The sequence below is a fragment of the Taudactylus pleione genome, unplaced genomic scaffold (genome assembly GCF_031769625.1).
Source record: "Taudactylus pleione unplaced genomic scaffold, aTauple2 ptg000041l, whole genome shotgun sequence".
Taxonomy (NCBI): Eukaryota; Metazoa; Chordata; class Amphibia; order Anura; family Myobatrachidae; genus Taudactylus; species Taudactylus pleione.
In genome coordinates, this window is record NW_028284443.1 from 13,232,222 (window position 1) to 13,238,556 (window position 6,335).

Sequence of the window (6,335 nt, forward strand, 5' to 3'; positions counted from 1 at the left end):
AACAAGGCAGGGGAATGAATTAGCTCCTCAACTCAGGGGCGGGCCATGCCGAGCAATGAAATCAGTTCCTGACCAGGGGGCCGCGGACATAAATGACAATTTAAATTCAGGCGAGTCAATGATCTGGCTAATGGGAGGTCCGGAGTACAAATTACCTGGGCCCGGGCTTGCTGCAGGGGCCCAGCGGGGACCCAGGTCCGGCACCGCTCCCTCTCCCTCTTAAGTCACAGCAGCCCAGCAAATGCTGCTGTATGCTGGGCTGCACTGGGAGACTGCTCGTGGCTGCTAAAGCAGCAGCTGGAGCAGTCTCTTATGCCTATGGGGGGAGCAATAATGCTGATCGTGCCCCCCCATTGGCTGTGCGCTGGGCTGAGGGGAACACAGCGCCCTCCTCCCCAGCGCACAACGCCGCTTCAATAATATTTTTTTCTAAGAGGCGTGGACTCACCTCTCGCAATTAGGCCACACCCCCTGTCACCTGGGCCCGGATCAGCTCTCGTTGGCCCTGGGCAAGGTATATGCTGTCCCAAGTTCAGTGGCATAACTATGGATTTTGGAGCCCAGGGCAAATTTAAAAATGACACTGACGTGGGAGGCTAGTAGTGATCTGTACATGAAAAACCACCTGTACATCTGCACTGATGGCACTACCCAAGATATTATTAATTTTTAGCTATATATTAGTTACATCATTTATTATTCCAACCATTTACTTTCTGCAAAAATTCATAAGAGGGTCTGCTTCATAGTTGCAGGCTTTGCTGATGTTTTCGCAGTTGAGAGATAATCTGTACATGCATCTAACTCGCAATGCGCATGCATCAAGGTACATTACTGTAGTCGCTCACAGCAACTTTTTACTCGCAGTGTGATTGACAAACAAGGGAGCGTTTGTGGGAGATAACGGAGCATGGCGGCAAAGAACGCAGGCGTTGTGTTCCAGGGGCTTGTCATATCTTCTGTCTGCAATCCTGCACACAAGAAAAATGGTTGACCACAGGGCTACTCAGAAGACAGATAATTGAAGGATTTGCGACCAGTATTGCGTCTTCATAGTTTTTAGAGTTTGCTGAATATTGGGCGGCCCCATCAGGGACTTAATGAATAGACATCCTACTAAAAAAAAACATGTGGAAACTAGTATTTACATTTGTAACAAGCCCATAATGGTTCTTGAATAGGCCCCTAAGGTTGCTATGGAAATCTGAACTTCCTGTTTGATCATGGCCTGTAAGCACTGGGTAAGTAGTATTTCCCTTGATTGCATGGCCAGAAATTGACTCTCTTCTTACTTTCAGTTTGTGTCTGCTCATAATACCAAAAATGGCTTCTACCAATATATTGCTATAGTATTCGGAGAAAAGAATTATTACTTACACAGTGAGCCCTGCAACAGTAAATGATATTCCATGTTGCCATGGCTCCCAGTCCCATTTTATAACAATATTTCTATCTAATATAGCTTAATTCATGTGCCTAAAAAAGTACAGTTGCTATATAAACTTAGAATTATCCTGTAATATGTTAGTTGAATTGGTAACAGCAATGAATATTACTTGATTATTCCAGATACCATTTCAATTCAAAACTGCTGTTTATCTCCTTTGGAACCAGGGTCTTTATTTATAATTTAGTTTCATTTCTGCTTTTGCTATTTTTTCGTTCTTCAACTACTGTCACGTGCCGCTCTGGAGCGCTGCAGGAGGTCTGGCACTTACCTGTCCGGGCAGTCTGGCAGGGTCCGTCTGGAGGGGGTGCAGGCTGCTGGTGGTTAGTGGGGTGTGCGGGCAGGTCCCTGAGAGGTAGCGCTGGGTCTCTGGCAAAGTGGAGATTTGGTAGTATGTGCAGACGCTGCCAGGTGCTGGGTGCCGCCATCTTGGATCTGGTCACGTCATGAGTGAGCCAATCCACTCTGCATAATTCACAGTCGGCTCTGACATCCAATCCAGCTCAAGCCTTGAGTACTTAAGGGCTGTCTGGAAGTTCCTAGGTTGCCAGTGCAACGTCTTACACAACTAGTCTGTGTCTAGTTCTCTGTGCTCCTTAGCTACATTCGCTTTCCAGTGTTCCAGTTTGCTGTACCGGTTGGAGATTGCTTCTGCTTTCTGCTTCACTTCATAGTTCCATTGCTAGTTGGACTGTCCATCTCAGTTCCGGTGACCAATACCGCCACCTGCGCTTTGTTACAGAGCCTCCTCCACCAATGTTCCAAGCCAGCACCGGTACAAGGTTCCTGCACTCCAGCTTCTCCAGGAGTCGTGCTCAGATTACCCCGGAAGGGTTAATTTTGCCTTTTTCTTGGTCTCCATCCTCCGCTTCCTCCACCAAAGGCAGAGACATTCATGAATAAATATTCTCTTCGTCCAGCTTCATTCCAATATCAAGAAACTGCTCGCAAGTACGTCCCTGCACCCAGTCCGGGTCCACAATCCGTTTTGGACATGACAACTACTAATGCACCAAGGTTTTTACTGAACCTAAAATCATCTTTATTCTGTTTTAAGGGCCTTTTTATCAATTATTTGTGAGATATCCCCCACAAAACACCAAATTTCTTGGATATCCCCCAAAACACACCCTGAAATAATAAGTATCTCCCAAATGTATGTACAGGGACCACAGCAGATATTGGAGATATCTACTGTAATCTACCATATTTGATCACAAAAGCAGCCCCCGTAGGAACCTGAATTTAGCAAGTTCTGGAATGCGATGCATTGTGTCATTTTCTATTTTTAAGGAAACATTGGGGCTGATAATGTGTAGAGACTGTACACTCCCACATGTCTCTGGCCACACCAGAGCTGGTACTAGATTTTTTTGGTGCCCTGAGCCAGAGAAAGCATTGATGCCCCCCTACCCCCTCCCCATTTTTTAAATAGGGACATAAGAAGTGCACCTGAAAAAGGTCCATGGCCTCATGTAGAAGGGCCAAGGAAGAGACAGGGGAGGCCAGGAGATGCTGGGGATAAAAGAAGAGGAAGCTACAAGTGAGAATGATAATAAACAGGAAAATTGACAGACCCAAACAGTGACGCCCTGCAGTACCCCGTGCCATGGCACTGGTTGCACTACCCTAGTTATGGCCCTGGGCCACACCCACACAGCACTGTTCACAGCTCCTCCCCATCTCTATATAAGCCCTCGAACATAATCAGCCGCAGGCCCATGTGGATCTTAATCTGGCCCTGATTGCCAGGAATAGCAGCTGTAATGCTGGAAACAGCAGAAGTTGGACACAGGTTTGAGGTGCACCAGAGTGCTATGGCAGGGCCAGCCCCAGGCCTACTAGCACCCTGTTGGGGAGATATACTAAACCTTGGAGAGAGATAAATTGAAGAGAGATAAAGTACCAACCAATCACCTCCCGTCACTTTACATGCTGTGTTTGAAAAAAGACAGGAGCTGATTGGTTGGTATATTATCTCTCTCCAAAGCTTAGTACATCTACCCCTCTGTGAGATATTTTAAAGCACTCCATTCAACTATGGGCCTGAGTCATAATAGTATGCTAATCAGTAGTCGAAGTGGGAATTCTGAAGTGGGTGTATGGAGGTAGCCTGTGCGCGTGCACAAAGAAAATGGGTGTGGCCATGCGTCACAAGCACATTGACACTCAAAATGGGGTCATGTCAGCATATTCTTTAATGTCACATGTCACCCCTGTTCCTCTTCCCCTTAAACTTTATCCCTCTTTAACCTTGCACTTTTCCGGTGAGACACACAGGGGTGGAGGGGTACACAGAAGAGGTGAGGGACACAGGGGTGATGGTGTACACATGGGAGGACAGTGCACACATGGGGACAGGGAGGGGGGACAGCGCACACATGGAGACAGGGAGGGGGGACAGCGCACACATGGGAGGACAGTGAGGGGGGACAGCGCACACATGGGAGGACAGTGAGGGGGGACAGCGCACACATGGGAGGACAGTGAGGGGGGACAGCGCACACATGGGAACAGGGAGGGGGGACAGCGCACACATGGGGACAGGGAGGGGGGACAGCGCACACATGGGGACAGGGAGGGGGGACAGCGCACACATGGGGACAGGGAGGGTGCACAGCGCACACATGGGGACAGGGAAGGGGGACAGCGCACACAGGGGGACAGGGAAGGGGGACAGCGCACACAGGGGGACAGGGAAGGGGGATAGCACACACAGGGGGACAGGGAAGGGGGATAGCACACATAGGGGGACAGGGAGTGGGGGACAGTACACATTGGAGGACAGGGAGGGAGGACTGTATATACCAGGGGCAAAAGGGAGTGAGAAAAGTACAGTATGTGACACGTGTACAGTAAGCGATAGGCCCGGGATATACATATATAAATATAACTCACCTTTTTCCTCCTCCTGTTGTGGCTGCTCCCAGCCAGTCTCCCGTGGATCATTTTTGCATTCTTCAGGTGTTATTTAGTCACATTTCTACAAAGGAACAAACATTTTTTAATGTTCACTTGTGACATATGTAACACACATCTACTCTTAATATACCCAATCTCTCCTGACTAATTAAAGGCAAAAATAATGCTTGGTCAAGCAGTATTTTATAGGATAAAGAGGTACAAGATTCAATAAATTTATGGACGGCACTAAAGTGATTGTAGGCAGGGACGGACTGGGACTGTAATTCGTCCCTGGCAACTCTGTGCCCACGCGCTGTAGGCATTTGAAACGTGTGTGATGCCACCTCACAGGGGCGTGTTGCAAGTTACAGGATGGAGGCATGACCTCAATATTGTATCATATATTGCCACTTTCAGATAATCAAATACACGGTAAAAACTGCTTGTTGTGCATTTTATTCTTTATATGCCATCTTAGTTTTGTATTGCCATGCCCATTCCATCAGTTGTCTTGCATCTGTAAGATAAATATTGTAAAGCATTAAAGTAGCATATAGTAAATGTGGTTGAGATAATTAGGCAGTGCATTTGCACATACTGTAACAATATAAGTGATGGAGTACAAAATGGTTTTATAGCTGGTGAAAGTTTTTTGTTTTGTTTTTTTAAACTTATTTTTATTCAGAATGAGCAAATAAAAATAATACAGAAATCGTACCATAACAAATATAATGTATACAAGAGATACAATAGTTGGCAGTTACACAAAATTATATAATATGTATAAAAAAATAAAAAAATAATAATAAATTACCTGGTATTTTAAGCAAAATAGCAATGTATACATTTTAAATATTAAACGGGTTAAGTAAATTATATCTAAATCAACAGGCATGGTCAGCAACTCTGTCAGATTGGACCATAGAGGCGGGTCTTGGCAGATTGATTGGGGTATCTTCTAGCAAAAGTATAGTTTTGTACCACTGAGTGGAGTGAAAGTATTTATGTAATTGTGTCCTTATATCTTCTGACAAGGAATCAATGAATCCCTCCCAAATGTAAAAAAATGATTCAGTACGTTCCTCCTTATGTAATGAAGCCTCCAACCAGTCCATATGAAACACATGAAATGTTTTGGATTTAAATAAATGTATAGAGGGAAGTTCTTTATGAATCCATTGATGTAAAATACATTTACGAGCAACAGCAGAAATAATAAGAATCAATTTTTTGCTTCCCTGTAACATTTGTATAGTAGAAGGTACAAACCCCAAAACTGCCCATTCTGCAGTCAAAGGTAAATTATTAAGGAGGTAGGTTAATGCGAACCTCCTAACCTGTCTTCAAAAAAAGGTTATTAAGGGGCAGTCCCACATGCAATGCATAAACGTAGCGTTTGAACTATTGCATTCAGGGCATGTGTCGCAGTCAGAAATCCCTATCAGGAATCTACGATTCGGGAAAAGATGCCCCTTATGGAATATATTATAGAACATTTCCTTATACATGGACGCAGATAATGTTCGCATGGAATATGTGAGTGTCTTTAAGAGGAGGTCAATTGTTATATGCGGAAAAATTTGTGTCCAGGAAAATAAACCATTCTTTGATTTTGTCAAGTCGAAGGGGTCATGTATTAATTGGTAAAATAGTGATATAGACTTTCTACCAGACAAAGACCTTGCTAGTGTAACATCTAGGGGGTTGAACCAATCTTGTGTGGACAGATGTTTACCTAATGAGCTAGCGTAGTGTTGAGCTTGGTATAAAGCTAGAGTATGAGAACGCAGTATCTTGCTGGTGAAAGTTTTAAAAACCTTTTACTATTAAATTCATGGTCTAAGGTTTGTGTGTTTACTGTTTCTTACCATTAGACTCAAAACTTCAATTTCTACCTTTCTAATAATATAAATCACATTGCATGTCAGGTCATATGTAAAGGCAACATGTATACTTACAATTTCACTTCATATTACATCTATCA